The sequence below is a fragment of the Vidua macroura genome, chromosome 14 (assembly GCF_024509145.1).
Source record: "Vidua macroura isolate BioBank_ID:100142 chromosome 14, ASM2450914v1, whole genome shotgun sequence".
Classification (NCBI taxonomy): domain Eukaryota; kingdom Metazoa; phylum Chordata; class Aves; order Passeriformes; family Viduidae; genus Vidua; species Vidua macroura.
This window is the reverse complement of record NC_071584.1, coordinates 20,223,708-20,248,240: the sequence shown is the minus strand read 5'-3', so window position 1 is coordinate 20,248,240 and position 24,533 is coordinate 20,223,708. Positions and strand designations below refer to the sequence as shown.

Genomic DNA, 24,533 nt, shown 5'->3' with positions numbered 1-24,533 from the left:
AATTCATGTCCTTCTTTGTGCTCCTGCTGGCAGCAAGGCACTGAATCAGTGTGAAAATTGAGCAAAAATTAATCTTTGCCTCATAATCCATTATTTAAAAAGGGAACACTCACTCACTATAATTTTCAAGTCACTGCTACAGCAAAGTCATTGTGAAATCTGTAAGTTTGCCATAGGGGAAAAATAGCAACATAAGACTAGGCCTTGAGATTTGCCAGAGTGCCAGACTCTTAATCTGCTTACTGCATTCACCATTTGCAATTTTGTGTTGCAGTTAGAGCCTCCCCAGGGTCACCCCGAACATCTCAGAGCTCTTCACCATCTGTCTCTGATTCCTAAAAACTGACATGGAGATGACTAAGGGACTCATTAGGGTCACTCATTTAGCACTAATAAAGAGCCCCTGGCTGGTGCACTGTGAGCAGAGCCCTGGGCAGCCAGGGCAGCACAGCAAAACCCCTCACACTCACCTGTGTGCCCAGCGTGTGTGGCTGCACTCACCTGTGAGGAAAGGCCAGGCGAGCTGGGATCCCACAGCCAGCTCCACCAGCAGCTCTTAGCCCCAAAGCCCCTGCAGGCAGAGCTGTGGGCTCAGAACCTCTCCACACCCCCCATGGCCAGGGTGGCCAGCGGGTCAGGGGCTCAGCTGGCCCAGCCAGGGCTTCCCCTGGCACAGCTGCCCCTGGCACAGGCAGTCTTTGCCCTGTGCCACGCCTCAAGCGGCCACAGAAACTCCAGGGCTGTTCCACTTTGTCTCAGCGCTGCTCTCCAGCCTTCCCTGGGGTTTGGGAGAGCACTGAGGTTGAGAGGATAAATCCCAGAGCCTTGTGGCTACAGGAACCATCTCCAGGTCTTTGGGAAGGCAGGAACCAGGTCCCTGCACCCCTCTGTGCCTCTCCTGCCCCTCAGGCGTGGCACTCACTCACTCCTTGCTCGGGTGTGCAGATTTTGATGCTGTTTGGGCTCCTGCGAGTTGTTTTGCAGCCTGGGATGCCAGGCTCTGTTGGAATCCCTAAGATTTAATGTGATATAACAGCACTGCTAACAATGAAATACATATGTTGCTGAGCGTGAGACACGCACACAAATCCAGCTCCTGCCACCACACAAGAAAGGGCTAGCAGGGAAATTTGTATTTTGTTTCTGCTTTGAGGAAAACGCAGAGGAAACAAACAATAATGGTAGACTATAAAACAGCAATAAAAAGAATGGAGATTAGACTGCAGCATGCAGGCACTTAAAAAGAAATAAATAGCAAAATATGCCTAAATTTGTTTCAATTGGGTCTGAAAAACAAACCTGAGACAAAAAAAACTTGCCCCCCTCCCCAAAAGCCACAGGCTGCCTAAAAAAAGGTTTTATAGAAAGAAGAGACTGATGAATACTTTGAGAATGTGTTAACTTTTGAACAGCTTGAATATTCAAATTGGAATAAAAATATTCCTTCAATTAAAAATTATTAAAATTAGCTCAAAGTATTTTTTGGTGTGTTCAGTGCAAGAATTTAATAGGATCTAGTACTCAGCAAAGCTTTGAAGCAAAAATAACGTCTCAGGAGCTCATTACGCATAAAATCCTATCAAAAAGCAGAATCCCACTATGAAATTAACACAATTTGCAAGTCATTATTGCAGGTTACTCCTTCCCCTGCTCTTTTGGTCACTCTTAACTTGAATCTGTGATGTTGTCAAAAGCAACAATAACAAAAACCACTCACAGAAAAGCGGGGATTGCATCTGAAGCACCCTGAGCTGCAAACAGCATGGGAGAATAGTCACACAGAACAACAAACACAGCAGAAGCTGTCAGGAAAGCCGAGAGGTAGAAAGTGAAGTGAATCAAGGGATGTGGATGAAAATAACGTTTGGGAACTTTTTATACAGGAGGAAATGTTAAACCTTGTGCCTCCCTGGCCTTCTGTTAATGTGGTGCTGTAGTTTTCAGTCTGGGTCTTGGCATGGCTGAATTAATTGGTTATTTTATGGGATGTGTTCACTCACAAGTGTTCATGAAATATGAAACACTGGACAAAGTCTCCTTTTAATGAAATGCTGGTTCTTGTTTCCTCTTGCTGAATTGGAGGAAGAGGGGGAAAAAAAAGGCCAATCAATATGGTCTGAAAGAGCAATAGCTCATTAAAACTGGAGCCTGTCAATACAGAATGTGTCTATCACTTGGGGGTACTGAAATGGTGCTGGTAATGGCACTTTATTCCGTGTTTGTTAAAAGTACTTGTGGTGTCTGCTAAAAGTGACCAGGTGTTGGCTGCCTTCAGCATTTCTGGGGGCCAGAGGGAGGTGACAAGTGAGGGAGAGTCACCAGCCTGTGCTGGGCTAATGTGGGAACCAGTGTAGCTGAGTTAGGGGATTCATCTCCACAGAGCCCAGCTGTTATTTTTAATGCAGTATGTGGAATATTAAACTGTTTATCTTGTTATTGAAGCCATAAGAAGGCTCTTTCATGTCATCATTTCTATTTTATTTTGTTTAGAGTCCTTCATTAACTTTTCATATGAAAGATCTGTAATTTAGATCTTCAAAGAACTTTCAAAATGTAAGTTTTAGGGACGACAAGTGCTGTATGTGTGCAGTTCTATTCTAAAGGCAAAGTCAAATTGCACAAATACCATCAAGACTGTTTCTTCCTTTCCTTTTTTATTTATGAGTAAAACACGGGATTTCTCTGGGGAAAAAAGAATCAGTCTGACTTGATACCAATCAGCACATGCAGAAGGCTAAAACAGAGCTACCTCTGAAAGGCTAAAGAAGGCCTTGTGACCATGGGCCAGGACAAAAAAGCCCTAAATTAATTAGATGTACTTTAAGACCAGGAATACTCTGCATATAAGCATTGGGTTTGTTTTGCAATCCTAGTTCTTAGCAACCAAACCCCAAAAGCCCCTCAAACCCGCAGGGGTTTCACCCTCCTGTTGGGTCAGCGAGCACTGCCTGGTGTTTGGGCACCTGGGAGCAGGGCAAAGCCTGGCCTGGCTGTTCAGCTTTAATTCTGTGCTGCAGTGTGCAGGCCTGATAAGGAGGGCAGCCTGAAGAACATTTCACTGGGACATTCCTTCAGCAGCCACAGCGGGGCTCAGGAGCTGCAGACCAAATCCCTGCCCCACACAAGTCTGGACCGACATCCTGACAAACCCAAACAGATTTATTTGACCACATCCAAGGCTGATAACCCCTCTTGGGTCAAGTCCCTTATTATAAATCAGTCGATCAATCCCCAAGATTGCTAAAGCATTTGGTTTCACGTTGTGATGGTGAAGCAATTAAAAGCTCAGCCCTAAACAAATTAGATTTTGTATGTTTGGTTTTACAAACATCCAGAAAGGGGTCAGATCTTTTATCACTGTTGTCAAGGGGGAGGGAGAGAATCCATCAAGTCACACAGAACTAATTTACACCACTTAGTGAAAAAATTGGAGCTATAAATGGTAATCCAAGTAGAAAGGTTTCTTTCAGGACAGAAATGCACCAGGCTCTGCTGAAGCCTGACAGATCATGAGCTGGTACCAGCTGAGGAATCAAAAGAATTAGGGGCATGCTGGAGAAAAGGGACCTCTAACAGTGACTGGGAAAATGCTGGAATCTGGAGTTGTCTGCCCGTGTTTGTACACTTGTCCTGTTATGTCCAGGTGGTGTTTGCCCATGGTGGAGCTCAGAGGGTCACTCTGCTGCACTCCCCTGCAGATGTGCCCAGCTGTGCTCCCCTGGCATCTCCCATGGGTGGTTGTGATCTCACAGGGGCTCTCAGGTCCCTGTTCTCCACACTCACCCCATCCTGCTGCCAGCTCTCCATTCCCTGTTCTCCACATCCACCCCATCCTGCTGCCAGCTCTCCATTCCCTGTTCTCCACATCCACCCCATCCTGCTGCCAGCTCTCAGGTCCCTGTTCCCCACACTCACCCCATGCTGCTGCCAGCTCTCCATTCCCTGTTCTCCACATCCACCCCATCCTGCTGCCAGCTCTCCATTCCCTGTTCCCCACACTCACCCCATCCTGCTGCCAGCTCTCCATTCCCTGTTCTCCACATCCACCCCATGCTGCTGCCAGCTCTCCATTCCCTGTTCTCCACACTCACCCCATCCTGCTGCCAGCTCTCAGGTCCCTGTTCTCCACACTCACCCCATCCTGCTGCCAGCTCTCCATTCCCTGTTCCCCACACTCACCCCATCCTGCTGCCAGCTCTCCATTCCCTGTTCCCCACATCCACCCCATCCTGCTGCCAGCTCTCCATTCCCTGTTCTCCACATCCACCCCATGCTGCTGCCAGCTCTCCATTCCCTGTTCTCCACACTCACCCCATCCTGCTGCCAGCTCTCCATTCCCTGTTCCCCACACTCACCCCATCCTGCTGCCAGCTCTCAGGTCCCTGTTCCCCACACTCACCCCATGCTGCTGTCTCTCTTGCCCGTCAGGCACTGAGACACAAACAGCAGCACCCTGAGCTGGGACAGGCAGGGCTGGGCAGCTTGGACAAAAGCTGGGGGCTGTATTCAGCCCTGAGTGATGCCCACACGTGTTTGGGTTAAATTTCTCCTTCAATTCTGCCAGCGAGTCCACCCAGGCTGAAGAGTGCAAACTGCTCAGAGCAGGGACCATCACTCACTGTGCCTTTACTCATCAAGGCACAAGGCTAATGCCTTATCTTTAATGAAAGTCTCCACATGTTCCTGTACTATAAATAATAATTTAAATATTGTATGTCTCAGCTCCAGTGGCTGAGCTTGAAGTGATCATTTTGGAAGGATGGAACAGCTCTCATCTAAAAATACGTATCTGAAAAACTATTCTGGAAGAAGCCAGACTTATAAATTGATAAATGAGTTGAAGCTGGGATGGAGACCGTGATGAGAGGAAAAATTCAGCTCTCAGAAGGAAGGAAATTAAAGGAAAGCAAGAACTGTTCCAAGACTTTCATTGTTTAGAATCAAGGATTTGAGGCGTAGCGATATAACAACTGGGAAACTGGCATTCTGAAAATGCTGACCTAGATGAGGAGCTTCTGAATCCAAAAAAACATCATTAAGGAGACTTTCCACTTAACGAAAATAAGCAGGAAAAATGGAAATTTTTTTATGGAAATGTAACTTTGTAGGAGATTAAAGAAGCATGACAGAAACCCAAAATGAGGATTCAGAGGTAGCACATCTCAGCCAGCTAGGTGGCTTTGATCCTAATTGATAGGAAGCCCAGACACCATCACTCTCCCTCCAGTCCCTCCACACGAGCAGCAGGGCCAGACACCAGAGCCTGGAGAGTGCAAGGGTCCATCCCTGCATGGCATTTGCCTGCTGCACCCAGCCTGCTGCCACTGGGGAGGACACTGCCATGACTGAGGCTTGGGCTTGGACAAAGTGATACACTTTTCATAAATAAACAGTCTTTTTATACCTTAAACCTGCTTTTTTTTTCCACTGGAAAAAATGTGATATTGCACATTTCTCTGACACTCAAAAGCGCAGAGCCGGAACAGTCCCTCTGACATATTTCCTTTAATAAACCAGTAGAATTCTAGCATATTCTTTTTCCACATTCCATGTAAAGAGCAGAAAACATTTCTCATTTCCATTTGAATTTTATCACTTCACTAATACAAAAGACATGTACTTCTAAGCATGACCTACCAAAGGTCTTCGAATTTCACAGCGCACAGACCAAATTAATTGCTTTATTAATGGTTATGATAAAACCAGAGCTCTGCTTCCTACTTAGGAAAACCTTTTTCTCTGAGAGTCTTTATGATGTAAACACGTGAAGGTGAAAGCACCGAGCAACACTGGCACTAGGGGTGGTGAAATTTGGGGCAGGGAGGATGCAGAGGGGCTGGGAAGTAAAGAAGAGCAGAAACCAGCAGAACGTGGAGCAGGATCCATTTCTGTGGTCAGGATGAGTGGGCAGCTTTTATTTTCAGGAACAACACAACCTCCTCACAGTCCTGCCTCAACCCAGTTACAGAGGAGACCTCATGGTGAGGTGAGTTCTTGGACAGATTCATTTGAGGCACCCAGAAATCAGTGGGAAGCTCTAGCCCTGCAGTAGGTTTTGTTTTAGCCCTGTAAACTTATAGCACCCACCTAAGTCTCAGTGAAAGCTGCAGCTTTACTGGGATGGTGAGCAAAAACTGCAGAAAGGCTCTTTGTTGACTGAGAAATCCCCCACGTGCAAAGGGAGGGAAAGGATGAGCAGGTGATGGAGAGCTCGAGCAGCCGAGGCTGAAGCAGGGAGACAGAAATGAGTGGCTGCCTTGGCACTGGGTGTGGAGAGCTGGGAACCTGGGGAAGGGTTAAGTCTGCACTTACCCTGCACTGCAGTTCCAGCAGGAGACTTTTATGCTGACAGAACGCAGGCTGGAAAGGGAGAAGAAAGCTGATTGATAGCAAAGAATCAAGCAAGTGAAAGTGAATAATAGAGGAGCAGACAGTAATTGTTGAAGGAGATTTGATAAACTGTTTCGGAGCAAGACAAGGAGCAAAGAGTCAAATACTGTGCTGCCATAAAAGCCAAAAGTCAGAAAAAAATAATAAAAGTGATGATTCTTTTTTCTTCCCTCTCAGAAAACGCCTAATGGGGCTACATGAGAGAACAATCAATTGGGCTGATTTAAACTGTGTTAAAAATTATTTTTAAAATAATCCAAATTATTCCACTCGATTTAATTGGTGAATCAGCAAGATCTACCATGTTCTATTTGAGACCAGGGTGGAGGATTATGAAATGAAGCACAGAGAGGAGCAGGGCTCCCACAGGAGCCCTTTGCAAGAAACCTGAGAAGGAAAACATTAGGAAGGTTTGAACGAGAACCTTTTAGCAGGCACTAAAAACATGACCAAAATGTCAGCCTTGAGGAGATCCCAAGACAGTGAAGAAAGGGGAGATAAGAAATAATAGTCAAAGGGGCCCAAACTGGCAGGACAGGACACCTCTGTCAGCTGGATGCCACAGCAGGAGGGACCAGGGGACTGGAGAGACCAGCCCTGGCTGAGGGGTGCACTGCAGAGCTGGCAGCAGGGCTGGGAGGGCAGGGGGGTTTCAGCCCTTCTTGCCACAGGTATCCGAGGAGACAACGAGACCCATGGTTTGTAGTCCTTGTGCACGACCCTCTGAGAAAGGACAGAAAGCAAGGAGTGCCTGCAGCCTCTCAGGTGTGGGGCCAGAGTGCACAGGGAGGTGTTCCATCAGACAGAGGTGTTCCATCACACAGAGGTGTTCCATCAGACAGAGGTGTTCCACACACACAGAGGTGTTCCATCACACAGAGGTGTTCCACACACACAGAGGTGTTCCATCAGACAGAGGTGTTCCATCAGACAGAGGTGTTCCATCACACAGAGGTGTTCCACACACACAGAGGTGTTCCATCAGACAGAGGTGTTCCATCAGACAGAGGTGTTCCATCACACAGAGGTGTTCCACACACACAGAGGTGTTCCATCAGACAGAGGTGTTCCACACACACATAGAGGTGTTGCACACACACAGAGGTGTTCCACACACAGAGGTGTTCCATCACACAGAGGTGTTCCACACACACAGAGGTGTTCCATCAGACAGAGGTGTTCCATCAGACAGAGGTGTTCCATCACACAGAGGTGTTCCATCACACAGAGGTGTTCCACACACACAGAGGTGTTCCACACATGCAGAGGTGTTCCACACACACAGAGGTGTTCCACACACACAGAGGTGTTCCATCACACAGAGGTGTTCCACACACACAGAGGTGTTCCACACACACAGAGGTGTTCCACACACACAGAGGTGTTCCATCACACAGAGGTGTTCCACACACACAGAGGTGTTCCACACACACAGAGGTGTTCTACACACACATAGAGGTGTTGCACACACACAGAGGTGTTCCATCACACAGAGTGTTCTACACACACAGAGGTGTTCCACACACACACAGAGGTGTTCCACACACAGAGGTGTTCCATCACACACAGAGGTGTTCCACACACACAGAGGTGTTCCACACACACAGAGGTGTTCCACACACACACAGAGGTGTTCCATCACACACAGAGATGTTCTATCACACAGAGGTGTTCCATCACACAGAGGTGTTCCATCACACTGAGATGTTCCATCACCAGGCTCCCTGTTGGTGCTCCCAGGGGATGACTGTGGGGTTGAGCTGGCACTTTGTGCTGTGTGGCTGCACTTGCAGGTGGCATTTGCACTTTCCCAGTTGCTGGCTGCTGGTGTGGAGCTGGAGCTGGGCTGCAGGTCGAGGCAACAGGCGGGAGGTGGGCTGGCACTGCGAGGGGATGACAGAGGCTGCCTTGGAGGGATCCCTGCTGGCCTCCCCAGCACACTGATCCCCCCGTGTCCACAGGCCAGACAAGCTCTCAGAGCTGGAATGAGCTCAGATGTAATGCTGCAGTTGGCCCCTTCCCAGAGAAAGCTGGATTTCTTTAAGACTGGCTTTACAGCTAAGCATGGCTGTGCTGCCTTCCCCCATCCCAAACACTGCTGGGCCATCTCCAGCCCTGGGTAATCCCATGCTTTGACACAGGTAGAACAATGCTAGCATGGAGGACAGGATTAAGAAGGGGTTGTTGTCTCCTTTAGAGCACAGATCATCTTTAAATGTAGAAAATCAACTACAAAAAGAATCTCGGGAATGTAAGGAAGCAGCACTCAGAGAGTGCAGGCTGGAGCCTCGCACCTCCCAGCATGCCTGGAACACAAACAAGTGTAAAAGCAATCACTGATTAAAGTTTGTCTTTTCACTGTTTGACTGGCCTAAGGGAGACAATAGCAGGATAAAAAAGAATAATAACAGCAATCAGCCTATGGGGGTAATTTTTAATAAGAGTGCTGTGCTGAGGAGGAAGCTCTGCCCCTACCTGTCTGTGCCAGGGCTCCCAGGAGGGCGGCTGCTGCTGCTCGGGGATCAAAAGGAGCTCTGGAGGGGACAGGGACACTGCGGGGTCAGCGCTGGGGGAGTGCAGCACACGTGGGCAGGGCAGGCTTGGTCTCAGCACAGCTGCAGTGCGTGGGAGTGCAGCAGAGCAGGGATGCAGTGGGGTGAGGGGGTGATGAAAGCGCTGACAGCACGGCGACGCTAATGAAGGCATGAACCGAGCGCGAGGGCTTTTTTTAAGGACTGCTTAATGAACTCCACTTTTAGATACATCAAGTAAAATATGTAAAATATTCACTACAGGGGTGAATCTCTGAGAGACCAGGAATAGACACCACTGGGAAAACACAGCTGCACCTGAGCCTGCAGAACTGCTCAAAGGGGCCATCAGACATCCCCCAGCTGCCTTGCTGGGCTGTGGCAGGCTGACACCACAGAAGAGTTGACACCAGTGGTACATATGCCACAGTGGGGGAATCATCTCACTTCAGTGTCTCATTTTGCCAGCCTAATAATGGAACTAATCATATTTACCCACCTTACAATAGAGCGGGGAAACTTAATGGGGTGCTTTGAATTCTTGGACAATACGCCCTATAGAATTACAAAATTATAACAGACTCCTTCTCAAAGATCCTGCAGTGTTTCATCTTACTGCAACTGCCATGGTAACTCGCTGCCCTGAAAACCTTTGTTAAAAACCTCAGTTTTCTGTTGCACATCTGCTTCCAAAGCAGTGATAACCCTGAGTGGCCACTGCTGTGATCAGAGACATCTCTCTGATGCTTTTTGATGAATGCCCTGCCACAGCTCTGACCAGGCCCTTCTGTGGCCATTCCAGAACTTCAAATAGATTTACATCCCCAAAACACAGCTGATGAATTAATGTGACTCCGGGGCCGATGGGTCAAGGGAACTCAAGAGATGCAAGCAAAAAAAGTGCCAAACTGCCCCCAAGTTGAGTATCATATTTAGGGACTGCTAGTTCTCTTCCCTATGAAGGAAAAATTTGCCAAGGAGTTGCAACAGAACAATAGCATGAGTATGCATTCCTCTTTCCAGGTGTTGGATACATCATGGAAAACACTGCCTTTTAAACTTTTCAGACTTTTTCATTCAAACTTTTTCATTTTTCAGACTTTCAACACCTTCATGGGCTTACGCCTTCTCCAAAGGAACATAATGATAAAATGTCAGAAACAGAAAAACTGACCCTTGGTGTTCCACTCACGCCATCATCAGTTCAGTCTTTATTCCACACACAAAAGTGGCAAAAGTGCAAGGGAAACTTATTTCAACAAGTTCAAATTAAACTTATTTTATCATTGTTCCACAGCAAGAAAACTAACCTCCAAGTCCTTAAATGTGGGGGTTTTTGAGTGATAGCTTTTCCTATAGCACTAGCTTATGGTGTCAGACCCTTCAAAAGGGGCTGAAAATGAAGAAGATTGCTCCACTTGCCTAAAATTCACCAGAGAAAGGGATGGAACTTAACGAGCTGACTAAAGAGCTGATGAGCTGATCCAGTGTCAGAGTCCAGGACACCCCTCTGGCTGCCCTGGCTGGCTGAGACCCTGGCAGGGGGCTTGGGGACCTTGGCACAAAGTCAAAATCACCTGTGGCTTTGATTTTAGCCCGTGGGAAAAGCTGCCAACTCTGTGTGAGGAATTACAAGCCACAAGGGTTTGAGTAGTGTGGTGGGTGAATTAACAGAGGGTGAAAAAGTAGAATTTTTGGAGTTTTTAGAATAGGTTCAAGGGGACAAGATGGAGGGATTTGGGCATGTCCTGACCTCCTTCTCCTTCTCCTTCTCCTTCTCCTTCTCCTTCTCCTTCTCCTTCTCCTTCTCCTTCTCCTTCTTTCTCCTTGCCCTCCATGTCTTGCTGTGCTGGTGACACTTTTCTGTTGGTTTCAGGCACAGACACACTGTCCAACATCAATGACAGACATTGGCACGTTATTGTAACCACGGCACATGGAGTTTTTGGTATAAAATGTGAACACTGCCCTGAGGGCAGACAGAATGCCATGGCCGAGCTGCTGGACAGAGCTCAGCAGGGCAGAGAGAGAATGTTCTAGAGAAGGGAAAATGAACACCCTTGAGGAGCTGATCCTGCACATTCAGACTGCTTCTTTGGCTGTGGGGCTGGGAAATGAGGACTTTTACACTCTTGGGGTCACCCCAACACGCAGACCCTGAGAATCCAAAGCTGATCCCACCCTGACCTTCAGACAGAGCATCAGGGGCTGCTGTGAGCAGCCTGTGCAGGATGAGCCCCAGGCTGAGGGCAGAGCTGGTGCAGTGAGCTCAGCAGTCACAGCCTGCCCAGACCCTGCCACTGGAGCACGCTGAGGGGCAGTGCTGCTGATGGAGGGGACGCCTTGCCCAGGCTCCCATCAGCACGTGAGGGCTCCACACAGAAAATGTGTTTCCTTCCTGCATCAAAGCTGCTGCTCCTGCCCACTGAAACACGCTTTGAGATAAACTAGCAGAAAGCTCCATCTGAGGTGAAGTTTGTTTCAAGTGCTCACAGATGTGGAGAAATCTGCAAAGCCACCTTGCCCGGCCTCCAGTGCAGCTGGGCAGGGTGACGTGGAGGGGACTCTGCGAGGTGGCAGATAGGGCTGTCCCCCGTGTCCCCAGCCTCCTCCCCAGGCTCAGGGATGGGGAAAACTCATAGAAACCCTGCTCAGCATCAGCACAGGGCTGTGGCATCTGGGCCCTGGCCCTCAGCACAGGGGCTGGCATCCAGCAGTAAAAATCCTGGCTGGCTCTGCTGACAACACCTGCTCCTGTGTCCTGATAAGCTGGGCTACACAAGGACAATTATAAATGTCTCCAAGACATGTTAGAATGCATGTTTTAATTTAATCAGAGAGAACAAAAAAGCACATTAATCACCGCTCTCTTAACAGCAAAAATGTCCAGATATTTGCCAAGATAGCAGCGTTTTTCCCAAACACACCAGGTACAAAAGGACAACAGCAACAAAAAAAATTACAGCCTTACAGGGGTAGGGACAAGGCCAAGCTGCACCTCGTGCTCTGCTGAGCTGCTGCCAGCACAGACAGCTGGGCCAGGGCAGGAGCCTGGCAGGTCTGTGGAAAGGAAGGGCTGGGACAGACCTGCAGCTCTGTCCACAGCAAAGCCACCCCAAAGGGGCTCTGACACCCCTCACCCCAGCACACCTGGCCCCAGGGCACCGCTGCAGGACACGTTTGCTTCCTGACTTCTGTATGGGGAGCTCAAAACTAACAGGAAACGTTCCCCAAAATGACAACTGCAGGCTGAGGCACCAATCACAGGGCTGATCAAGGAGCTTTCTGATGTGTGATGGAAGGATCAAGGAGCTCTCTGATGTCAGAGTTTAGGTATGTCCTTTCCTTACCATTCCCAGAAGAGAAAATAGCTCTCATCATATTAACTTTGTTTTTTGCTCTCTGTGCTCTGCTTGACTCACAGCTGCCCCTTTACAGCACCCACCGTTTTTAAATGAGAGCCTTGAGGCTTGTTCCTGGCTCTGTTGAGGGGGTTTTCAGTGGGACCTGAGTGTCTGTGTGCCTCCAGGAGATGCACTTAGGTTGGAACCTCACCTGTGTATCCTCTGGAAACGTACCAGGAGGTGCTGGTGCCCAGGGGCAGCCAGGGTGCTGTGTATGAATAACACCAGAGCATGAAACATCTTCTCAAGTCTAAAATAAAGAAGGATCAGCTCAGGGACCTGTACACCACAGAGGCACACGGCTTCACAGCTGAAAGGCACTTTGCAAAGACAAGGCTGAGCCCCAGCGTTATAATACCCCAGCAGAAGGAAGCAAGCACAGCTACTGTTTTTTAAATCCTAAAAAAACATCTCTAAAAGTTCCACTGGGCCCAGCTACAGTCTAGCAGGACCTGGCTGGACTGACCACACACTGTAAAACCAGGCACCTCAGAAACATTCCTAGTTTAGTGGTGTAGGCGAGCACGTAGACAGGTTTGTGCTTCTCAGCTCTCTGTAGGAAGTTAAACTTCTCAAATTGAGCTTCTTCTGACATGAGGTTTTCTTTCTTCCTACTCTTGTTATGTTTTCCTCTCTTAAATTAACGCGTGCAGCTGAGTCTGGAGGAGCAGGGTAGGGAGTGAAGAGGCTCCAGGTAATAATCACCTTCCCTAACTGTCAAAGGATTGTTGTTGTTAATGCAAAATGCAGGCAGTTTATTGACAGAGACACACTGCAGAGGGATGATTTCACTCGCCTCTCCTGGGCTAAGAAAGCAGACAGAGGAGCTGCATGGATGCACTGGTTTGATCTCCAATGGACAGCAAGTCAGAATGATATGTTCAGCTGTTCAGCTGAGAGGCTCAACTGCCCCGACAGCTGAGGACATTTGGCAGGAGAGATAAGTGATAATCATCTCCATCAGGCATTGCCACTGCACCTTTTCATTCCAAGTCACAAGAGGCTCCTTCCTTTTCCCTTCTTACTCCGGGCTACAGCTCTTGTGAGGAGAGGGGAGCAGGGAGGAGAGGGGCTGGGCTGTCAAACACAGGGACAGAAGTGCTGGGGGCACGTGAAGGAGCCAGAGGCTGTGCTCTGCTAGCCACACTCAGGTGCCACCCCTGACCTGCAGCCTGGGAGAAGTCCAGCTGCAGGCAGCGAGACTGTTCGTGTGAGAAATGATGAGAAGGATTAGGTGGAGCTGGAGTACACTGATAGCATTGCTGGAGCATTTTCCCAGGCCTCGTTTTGGGCATCTCTTGCTCGGGTGATTTCACAGAATTACTCGAAATGTAAATTCCAAAAGGCACAAGGCCTGTGCGTCCTTCAGGTTCACTGCAGAAATTTAAACTGGTTTTTGTTTTTCTGATCATCCCCAGGTATCCCTGAGAAATAAAGAACAATTTCCCTAAGAGTTAGTTTAGAGACACTGCTCAACAGCCATCCAGTGTGACACAGTTGTGCTGTGGTACATGTTAGCACTATCCAACCTCATCTGACAGGAACTAGAAAACATCTTTTTCTTCTGAAGCCACAAGGGAATTTAAAGAGGGAAAGCATAGAGTACAGAAAAAAATGCAGGAAGTACAAAATCAATTCATCTGTGGCATTTGGCAATTCAAATTAACCTCAGCTTATTAGCACATGGCTATTCATTAATTTTCTCTTTTTACTCTTTAGCTTGGCAAATGAATGATTACTGCTTAGTCATATTTGATCAAATAAGCTGCTATTGTTTCCATTCCACCTCCTGCAAAATTCTGAGGAAAAACAGTAAATACCAACAAGAGAAGAACCCTCTGGAAACACGACCACAGGAAAAGCCTGGTGGATGGTTTTGCATATTTCTTTCTGGAATCACACGTGACAGGAGGCTACCAAAATGGGGATTTATTGGAACAACCTCTGTCAAAAGTGCAGATACCATTTGACAGTGTGTGCTCAGAGGCTGGGTTTATGTGTCATGGCAAAGACTGCATTTTTGTGGCACCAATGTGCCATTATTCACCTGCTGAATCCCCCAGACCTTGTGTGAGCTGCAATATCCCAGGGAAGGTGCATAAGGAAGAGCTGTGGAAGAGAGCATTTCCTCATCAGGAGGAAGCTGCAATGGCCATGCAGCTCCTGGCTCTCTTTGGCCTTTGTGACAAGTGGGGCTGGTGGCTCATGACAAATATCCCTGCCCGAAGATGAAGATCAGATTGCTGGAGAGCACAGAACAGAACACTCGATCATTCATGGAAGAGCCTTTAAAAGGAGCAGAAACTCACATCCAGAAGCTTTTGCAAGTCATGCCTGTGTGTCTGAGGGCTGTGCAGGGCTTTGCCAGCCACTGGCTCCTGTCAGTGATGTGCTGGCACACCTTGACACAGCCTCCAGAGAAAGCAACTGGGTTCCAGGTCTGTAACTAGACCTCCTAACTTGCCAATTCAATCTGGAGGCATGAATTAAAATGTAATTACTGAATATCAGGAACAGTAGGGGAATGGCCTCAGCAGTATTTACTTATTATTAAGAATAATAAGAATATTATTATAGGAAAAGGGGCAGCCCTCTTTAAACTGAGAGAGGGCAGGTTTAGATTAAATATTAGGAAGGAATTGTTCCCTGGGAGGGTGGGCAGCCCTGGCACAGGGTGCCCAGAGCAGCTGTGGCTGCCCCTGGATCCCTGGCAGTGCCCAAGGCCAGGCTGGAGCAGCCTGGGACAGGGGAAGGTGTCCCTGCCATGGCAGGGGAGTTGGAATGAGACAATCTTTAAGGTCCCTGCCAACCCAAACCATTTAATGACGATTCTGTAATTCTAGAGGAAGATTTCCCTGCTGTCTGAAGCCAGGTCAGTAAGGGAAGGGAAGAAAACAAAGCAGGTCTTCTGCAAAAGCTGGGGACAAGCAACGGGGAGGACCCTGAGTCTTCACTCTGCTGGCTACAACTGAGCAACTTGTTAAGTGCATAAGTGTTTCTGAAATTCCAAGTGAGGCGATGAGTGTTTCTAAAATTCCAAATAGCTGTGAGGCAATGAAAGCTGCCACCGTTACCATCCAGCTCTCCTCCTTCTGAGGGAATGGCAAAGCCAGCCCTGCCTCCAAGCCCTCCTTGAGCACAGCTCGGGAAGATTCCCAGCACAAGGGAAGCAGGGAAGCTCAGCTGCCTCTGCAGCAGCAGCAGGGGTGTTGACAGGGGTGGAACAAGCAGCAGCTGTGCCTGCAGCAGGAACTGGCGTCCAGGGATGTCACAGAGCATCAGGGGTGGCAGCAGGCTCCTGCCAGCACCTCTCCCTTCAAACCCTGCCTGGGTTTTGAGCATATGCCTGCACGTTGCAGGGAATGAGGAGGTGGGAAGATGGGCTTGCTTCTCCTTTTTCGTGCCACACGTAAAGCTGTGGATCTGCAGCCTGGCAGACCTCACTGGGCCAACCAAAACACTTCTGCTGTGCTCACGTCAGGGCTTTCAGAAGCACTGCACTGGTGGTTCCCAAGCCTTGGCTCACCTGGGTGGGAACTGCCCAGAGCAGAGGAACGCCAGTGCTCCATCCACCCAGCCTGCAAAGGCATAGTTAAGAACAGAGGCTGCAGCTTCCTCTGGGCTTTTCCTTGGATTATTCCAAGGTTAATACCTAGGCACTGCTAATGAGCAGGCTGAGCACTGCAGCTGCAGGAGAGATGGGAAGGAAAAGGTCAGATGCTTGCTCTCATAGCAAAAGCATTTGTCACGTGTGAAGCTGAATCTAGAGACAGAAAGATGCTGCCTTCAAAATTCCTTAATTTCTTTGAGGAGTTCATTACTAGGGCCTTGTTTCCTGCTTCACCAGGAGCTCATCAATACAGGGGATTTTTGTTCTCTTCGCTTTCTGCTCCAGACTCTCCCCACTGCACACCTTTCAAAGACATTAAAAATCTCCTGTTCCATTCTTTAACTGGCAGGTCATCACCACCCTCCTCTCACATCACCTGATCCAGTCAGCCTGAGAACCACTTGCTGCTCTTTGTGCATCATCTCCCAAACCTGTCTGAACTCTCTTTGGAGGGGTTGAGCACCTGCCAGAGACCTTCAAGAACAGCAGACACGAGCTCTCCACCCCCAGAGGCAGGAGGCCTTTGGCCCTGGCAGCACCCAGGTACAAAGGTAAGTTTCTGGATGAGGAGCTGTACCAACCCCTACTGCCTTTTCCAGGCACTGGATTCTGTGCAACCACCCATTTCTACCCCAAACCATCCATTTCTACCCCAAACCATCCATTTCTACCATAGAAATGGGTGCATTTCTACCCCAAACCATCAATTTCTACCCCAAATCATCCATTTCTACCCCAAACCTCAGAGCCTGGAACACGTGAGAAGGGGGAACAGGGAGGCACCACTTCACTTTGGGGCTGGGGTAGGGGTGCACGAGGAAAGGCTGAGAGAACTGAGTGTGGCCAGTGTTAAAAAGAGAAGGGGGGGGATCCCACTGCTGTTCAGCTGCTGCCTGGCAGCATGCAGAGAGCTCAGAGCTGGGCCCTTGCACGTGAAGAGGTGACAGAATGAGAGGCAGAGGATAAGAGCTGTGATAAAAAAATTCTGAGCAGATGCTTGGAAAAAAAAAAAAAAAAAAAAAAATTACCAGTCCAGCACTGGAACCTCCCAGTGAGGCTGTGAAATTTCCATCCTGGACTCAGAGGGTGCTGGCCAACCCGAGTGAGCTGTCCCACCTTTGGCATTCACTTCCCTTGGAGCCTCCTGCTCTGTCAGGGCAGTCAGGGCATTCAGGTACACAGGTACACAGCCCAGGTGCTCCATGCAGCCCCAGCAGCTCAGCAGCACATTAACCAGATCCATTTCCTTGATGAAAGCCTCGCACAGAATGTGCCCTGTCAGCAGCGAGAGGCTGCAGAGCCTTTCAGAGCTCCTTCTGCAGGGGTGCCATGATTATGATCATAAGTTTGCAATAATGATAATGGAGCTAACCACAATTCCATTTCCAACTGAGGCAAGCTATGGATTTGTATAAAATACGTATCAAATTATTTCCAGATTTTTTAAGTTCAGAGGCGACAGGAGTTTTTTATTATAATGATTTTGTATTGACAGAACAACGACTCTAAGCTAAGCTGTTAGGACTATGTATTTCCCTCATGGCCTCCAAAAGCACTGTAAATTGAAATGTACATTAAAAACAGTCAATCTTTGTTTGCTGGCAACATTGAAGGAGAATTGACTGTGTTTTTATTAAAAAAGCTCATATCTTATAGTGACTGGACTGCAATGAGAAGGGGTATTAAGGTGCTCACTAAAGATAAAAAAAAAATAAATCCTCTGTTTGACTAAATCCATAGAAGCATCCTTGTGTTCAACAGAAGTGTAGAGATGCTCGTTAATGCCTGCTCAGAACTGGTGGTGCTACAAGCACTGCCTGACACAAGGACTGGTGCTTTGTCCCACGCTGGCCCAGCCCATGAATGTGCTGCCTGCAGCTGCTCCAGCAAGCAAGGACAGCCTGCTCTGGGCTGCCTCTGGGCAGATCAGACACTCACAGAATAGTCTGCGTTGGGATGGACCCCTAAAGGTGCTGCCATGAGCAGGGACACCTTCCACTGCAGCAGCTTCTCAGGGCCCCTCCAGCCCGACCCCGAATGTTCCCCGGGGTGTGGCACCCACCACCTCTCTGGAAATGCACTGTTTCACCATCCTCACTTGCAAAAAGCTTCTTCCTTCAGCCCGATCTGAACGCACCCTGCTGCAGTCTAAATCCATCCCCCCGTGTCTCCCTGCCCTGGTGAATGGTTTGCTGCCATCCCTGCTCAGGCTCCTCTGTTCAAACACTGCAGTACAAAACCAGGCTCATGGACACGCGTTCAGAACTAACCTGGTGGCAAACAGAGCTGGGAAAAAGCTGGGATTGCTAATGAAAAAAATCCCCCTGGACCTTAAAAACTTCACTCAGGTAAAGCAAGGAACCAGTAGCTAAAAGCCAGGAGTGCTGAATGACAGCACTCGGGCAGGCCCTAAGGCTGTCTTCTGCAAACAAAGTCAGCCGAGCACAAGTGATAGGTGCTAATTAATAAATAGTGCAGGTTTCCCTTTGCCAATTACTTATTGATACACCCGATACTCCTCTTTGATAAGCCACTCTGAATTGGTAATAGCTTTTATCACAGCTGCGAGCAAGCAGAATGAGGCATCCAGTGCCTTCCCTTTTAAGTTGTTTATCTTCTGCTGTTATGGAATTCTCTGCAGAGTTTGTTTGGAATTGCAGTGAATTAAACACCTTATTTTTAAATTATTATTATTTGCATTGTAGTAATGCCTAGAAATCCCACTGCGGACAAGGGGACTGCTGCTGTGTGAATAGAGCTCTGAAGGCAGGAAAAGCTGTGTCCCAGAGAGCTTACCTCCGAGCTTGGTGATTGATTGCTTGTTCGTATTCCTTCCAAATGTTATCTCTGAGCGGGTGTTTTCTGTAATTTATGTCATATCCTATCTCCTGCCTTGGTTTGTGTCTGTATTTGGGGATGCAGCTTGCACGAGGCAGCTGCAAACATAAAGCTGCATTGCACGGGCCAGCAGACATCCTCCAGTGAGCACTGAGCTCTGCATGCTCTGGAGAAGGAAACCAGATTCAGAGTAGAAGAACAGAAGATTTTTAACCATGCCATGTAAGTTCATGAGGGAAAGACCACAGGGAAAAAAAAAAATAAAATAAAGGGGAGACAATAAGGTCCTTAACGGGTAGGCTGGCATTGATTTGGAAAACTCAAACACACTGTCACTTAATGTGATCATTTCACGTTGTTTTCTTCAGGGAAAAGCCCAAACCTGAAACACAACGTGGAAAACGGAGCAGGTTGCTGTCCTTGCAGCACTGAGCCTCCAGAGCACGGATTAAAGGCACTCACCCTCCAACACACACAGCTCCTCCAAGAACTAAAGACATAATGAGTGCCCTCACAACCTATTAGCAGGCTTTATATTCTGAACAAGAGAACCTCGGGGCCCAGCCCGGAAAGGTCAGGAAGTTTTTTTCAGCTCAAACTAGACCTAATCAAGTTTTTCCCAACAGCAAATGCAGGAAAACACTGATTTGTAAGGGGAGAAATTTAAATAAAGAACATAATTCTCCAATTCTTTAGAGTCTCTGAGAAGAGTTGCAAAGTATATGGGACTCTGTAGAGGAAAAAGTTGAAATTTGGTCTGGAAAAAGACAGAGGGACTTTTTTCTGCAAGGTGGGGGGGCAGTGATGGAGCCAACACCCACCAAGCTGTGCTTCAGTGAGGTAGCAAAGTTTGAACAAATTCTGAATGGTCTCTACTTCCAGTGGCAGTGGGGGTTCTCTGTCAGTCAAGCCTGCTTCACCCTCATTTTTGTTATCCTTAGCAAATTTCTGTGTTAATCTTGAAGAAACAACCTTTTCTTTGTTACAGAGGGGGTTTATTTTCTCTTTCTTTGACTGCAGATAGAGACTCACACCCAAACTGTCCCCTCACATACACACACACTTTCTCAAGAACACAGAACACCTTTTCAGACACCTCCTAAATTGTCACTGGTGATATTACCACAGCTTTTGTTAATGATAAAGAATGAAGTTGGGCTCACAGTACCAAACAGGACTAGAAAGTTTGATGGTCTATGGAAGAAAATACATCAAGTGACAAAACCGAGTTTACCACATATAATTTGACCCTCTCTCCCCTTTTTTTTTTAATATTCCAAAACATCCCACAAGGACTATTAGCTGCAGAAGAAAAGCATTTGCTAATGATACAGCTCAAAAGCAAAATCAAAACGTACAGCTGTCTGCCTCAAAGATGCCCTCCTACAGTTCATTTATGGGTTTTCAAAATGAAGGATTTTAGAAATGTAAAGAATAACTGACACTTTTTATATCCATAATGCATTCCTCCCTAGGCACATTCACAGCCTATATAGTCTGTGGTATTTAAAAAAATATCCTGAGATACAGAGCCAGTGACTTACATCCAGAATCACTTTCTGAGGCTAATGCAGTTTTATCAGTGGCAGGGATCCTGCGCTGTCTCTTCGACTGCGACCTCTGCTTCACTTTTATTAATCTGTGTGTTGGCCAGCCCTGCTTATCAGGGATTTGGTATTTGAGGTGAAGTTCTTTCTCAGACTCTTTCCACTGCACCATTTGTCTTCACAGCACAGACTCTCTTTTCTCTCAACTATTGCACTGACATCTTTGCTTGACTTCGTGTTCTTCCATCCACCCCCCAGGCTATGGCTGCCTGCTTATTTATGCTGTCGGCTTAATTTCTTGATTGATATCCTCACATTCCCCTCGCTGCTTACTTATTTACATCCTCTGCTTGTTTCCAAGTCCTGCTCCTTTAAGACCTCGGTGCTGTTTTATTTATGGAAAAGAATCACTGTTTTCCACAGCATGTTCTTTATGCTGCTGCCACGACCTTCTACAGCACCAGTTAATCATCCCAAATATTGCCACGCTCCAAGTGCTGTGTTCCTCAATCCTCTGAGCCTCTCTGGTGGAATTCTCTTCCTGGGGACACCTCGCCAGCTGAAGCTGTGCATCTTTTTTATTATATTCATTATTTAGCACCTAAACAGCCCTACATTCTCTAGGTAAATAGAAGGGAAGGTACTCATGCTACGTTACTCATGACCCGTGATTCTGGTTTACCCTTCTCCAGGGTAAAACAGCAACAGCTCCCACAGCCAAGGGGTTTTCCCCTGGGTAAAACAAATTGGCAAAGAACAAAGCACCACATGAGCTTGTGTGGTGGTCTGATGGCAAAAGATACAACATCCTGTCGGGGAGAGAGAGGAAGGCTACTCTCACCTGTAAAGCAAATCTTTTGGGAGTCTGAGAACACAGTGGGGCAAAATGCTGGCTCAGGAAAGGCAGGAGAGCTGCTCTCAGCAGTGTCACAGTTTCACTGGGCTTTTGGCTGCTGGAGGATGAATTAGGGTGTGAGTCTCAGGGCAGGAATCTCAAAGGACTCTTTGGGGTGAAAGAGAGACTTACCCTGGCCAGCAACTCAGAGAGTTTCACCTTGACTGAGGAGCCAGAAATCATCCTACCCGAAGGGCACTGCTCCTTCCAGCTACTGCCAGAGCATTTCCATTGCTCCAGCCAAAGGTTTGTCATGAGAAAGGCTGCACTAAGCTTTCCTTGTACATAACAAAATGTTCTGTGGGCTCCTCCTGATGAATGCTGCTGATTTCTGTTGAAGTGATGACCTTGCACCTCCCAGCCAGCACAGAGGGGACACAGAGCTCAGAATCACCCTGCTGCTGCTGGGCCACGTCCCTGGGAGCAGCAGTGGGATAACAGTGCTGAGGAGGAGGGCAGCAGGCGAGGAGAACAAACTGGAATGTGACTGTTCAGCTGAATTCCCAAATGCACCACACATGCCAAATAGATTCTTTTTCAGAACTGTCAAACCCAGCACACTTAGAGCCATGCCTGAGTGATATCTGGTCCTGGTTGTAGCCAAAGCTCTCCTCAACGAACTGCAGACACAGTCTGGGCTCCAGTGTGGTATTTATAAAGCATAAGTGGAGTGCTTTGAAATGGACACGCTGAGCTCAGGGAGGGGAGCCTGCCTCCCCTTTCCAGATGTAAAATGGGGGATGCTCCAATAACCCAAGATGCAGTTAGTTGGTAAACAGGCTAATTTATGGCCCTATTTAACTGCCTTGCTTAATTTGTTGGCTGCTAAGAAGTTGGAGTGTTAGTTTTGCTCTGGGTGCAGAGCAGAGTCCAAGCCCGTCCTGTGTTTGTGGTGTGCAGCAGGAGAAGGAGCGAGCAGAAGCTCTGCATTTAACAAGTGCAAAGTGATGCCACAGGGGGAAAAAATAGATGCAGCTGTGCCTGCAGCATTACTTAATCTTTCTCCTTCCATTTCCTTCCATGAAGATTGAGCCCCAGCCAGCAGAGAAATAGCTGCCGGTGCTTATACAGAATATAATGCCCAAGTGCAGCCTGTAGCTGGGAGATATGTGCTTGGTTTTCTGCACAGTGCCTTCTGCATTTAAAGGGTCACAAAACTGTCCTCACTGCCTGCCCCAGGACTGCGCCTCAGCGCTGGGCACTGCAGAAGAGGAACTGGGTTTGGAGCAAAGTGCAGGCAGCAGGGCACTCCTGGGGCAGCAGCAGGGGTGACAGCACTGCCCTGGCTGCCCTGCACACCCCCAGTGCCCGGCAGGGACATCAGGGAAACCTCAGAGCTCTGTCCCCTGCTCTGTGCCACCACAACGAGCTCTGTGCCACCCTCCTGTCTGCCACCACAGTGAGCTCTGTGCCACCACAGTGAGCTCTGTGCCACCCTCCTCTCTGCCACCACAATGAGCTCTGTGCCACCACAGCGAGCTCTGTGCCACCACAATGAGCTCTGTGCCACCCTCCTCTCTGCCACCACAACGAGCTCTGTGCCACCCTGCTCTGTGGCACCACAATGAGCTCTGTGCCACCCTCCTCTGGGCCACCACAGTGAGCTCTGTGCCACCCTCCTCTGTGCCACCACAATGAGCTCTGTGCCACCCTCCTCTGTGCCACCACAATGAGCTCTGTGCCACCCTCCTCTGGGCCACCACAGCGAGCTCTGTGGCACCACAACGAGCTCTGTGCCACCCTCCTCTCTGCCACCACAGCGAGCTCTGCCTCCTGCCACACTGCTGGATCCTGCTGCTGGGGAGATGCAGGACTGGAAAGGGCTTCCTGGGTGACACCCTGCTCCTGCAGACAGGCATTTAATCACAAAGGCATCAGAACAACAAAAAGGCATAAATACCCGGTTTTAATTCTCAGTTATATAAAGGCACATCCAAATATAAATCACAATGGAAACTTCAAAGAGAACTAAATTGCCTGATCCGGTGAATCGGATCCAAAGCAGCCTACCACCGAAACACAGCCCACAGGACATTCATTAATACAGAAGCAGAAGGGAAGATTGATGCCAGATTTAAATAGGTGTCTTTCAAATCACAATCTGGTCCAAAGCATCCTGAGTTATATTCCTGAATGACACGATTCCTGGTGGGTGGTAGGGAGTGTCCTGCCCAACTGGAAGGTTGTCCCTGTTGTTTCGGCTACCTCAAACCTCAGAGCACTGAGATTTCAGTGGCCTGGTTTTACTCCTTCGCCCATGACCTCATCCTCTCACACAGAACAGAAAACTTCGTCCTTCCATTCTTTGATATAAAACAAAAATGATGAAAATTGACAGAAAAATTCAACTATCTAGAGTCTGACAGAACATGCAAAAAGAAGAGAAACAGAGATTAATGGATCTCAGCACCTTGTATCCATTTTATGTCCTGTTTGGAGAGGGACAGTGGAGATGCCACAGCTGTGGCTGCCCCTGGATCCCTGGAAGTGCCCATGGCCAGCTTGGATGGGGCTTGGAGCACCCTGGCATAGTGGAAGGTGTCCCTGCCCATGGCAGGGGATTTGGAATGAGATAATCTTCAATATCCTTTCCAACCCAGACCAGTCTAAGGTTCTGAAATTTACTTAAGGAAGGGCTGTGTTAGCTCCACGGAGCGGCAGCGCTTGGTTCACACCTCACCTTTAATTCTTGCAGCAGTGTCTTCTGCCAGGAGAGAGCTCCCAGAGGAGCCTCCCTGGGCATGACTAACACGCTGCACGGCACCTCAGCACATTATCTGGGCTTGCATGTTTGCAAAGCAGCCAGGAAGTGACAAGGACAGAGCTGTGAGCAGCCCAGGTCTGAGCATGACATGTCCTGCTCATCCAAGGAGACATCTATTAAACTCCCTGTTGTCTACCCTAAGGGGAGAGCACGTTGTGCAGCACAGAGACCTTCCAGAAACCCTGCAGGCTGCTCAGGCACACAGACACTGAGCACCTGGCAGATTCCACGGCAGCAACAGCCTGGCTTAAGTCCTGGCTTAAGTGAAGTGAGGATGAACATGTGGGCGTACGGGCAACGCGTTCCTGAGACTCAAACGATCCATAAAAGAAAACCTGGCTTGAAAGGAAAACAAGCAGTTGGTTTAGTCAGATGCTTATTAAAAGCTTGTGCATTACCTCTTGACCATGCTATTTTTAAGATCTCACCCTACAAAGCACTGGGTACCTTCTCAGAGGTAATGAATGTTCATACCTGAGAGCAAAGCTGGACAAAGGGAGCACTCGGTGACTCTCACAATAAAACTCACACAGAGGATGGAGGAATTAGAAAAG

The 24,533-nt window shown here is 48.3% G+C and overlaps 1 long non-coding RNA gene across 3 annotated transcripts; it reads left to right on the top strand.

Annotated features, from left to right (window-relative positions):
- The first annotated feature begins 7,992 nt into the window (after positions 1 to 7,992).
- Positions 7,993 to 19,440, top strand: LOC128814250 (uncharacterized). 3 transcript variants are annotated; one of them, XR_008439315.1, is made up of 4 exons: positions 7,993 to 8,020; positions 8,059 to 8,242; positions 9,186 to 9,336; positions 10,020 to 10,216. It is a non-coding gene; the product is annotated as an uncharacterized LOC128814250 (long non-coding RNA). The 3 variants fall into 3 exon arrangements; XR_008439316.1 differs by lacking the exons at positions 7,993 to 8,020; positions 10,020 to 10,216 and adding exons at positions 16,285 to 16,486; positions 19,142 to 19,440 and having other exon boundaries at positions 8,056 to 8,242; XR_008439314.1 differs by lacking the exon at positions 7,993 to 8,020 and having other exon boundaries at positions 8,056 to 8,242.
- Positions 19,441 to 24,533: the final 5,093 nt, after the last annotated feature.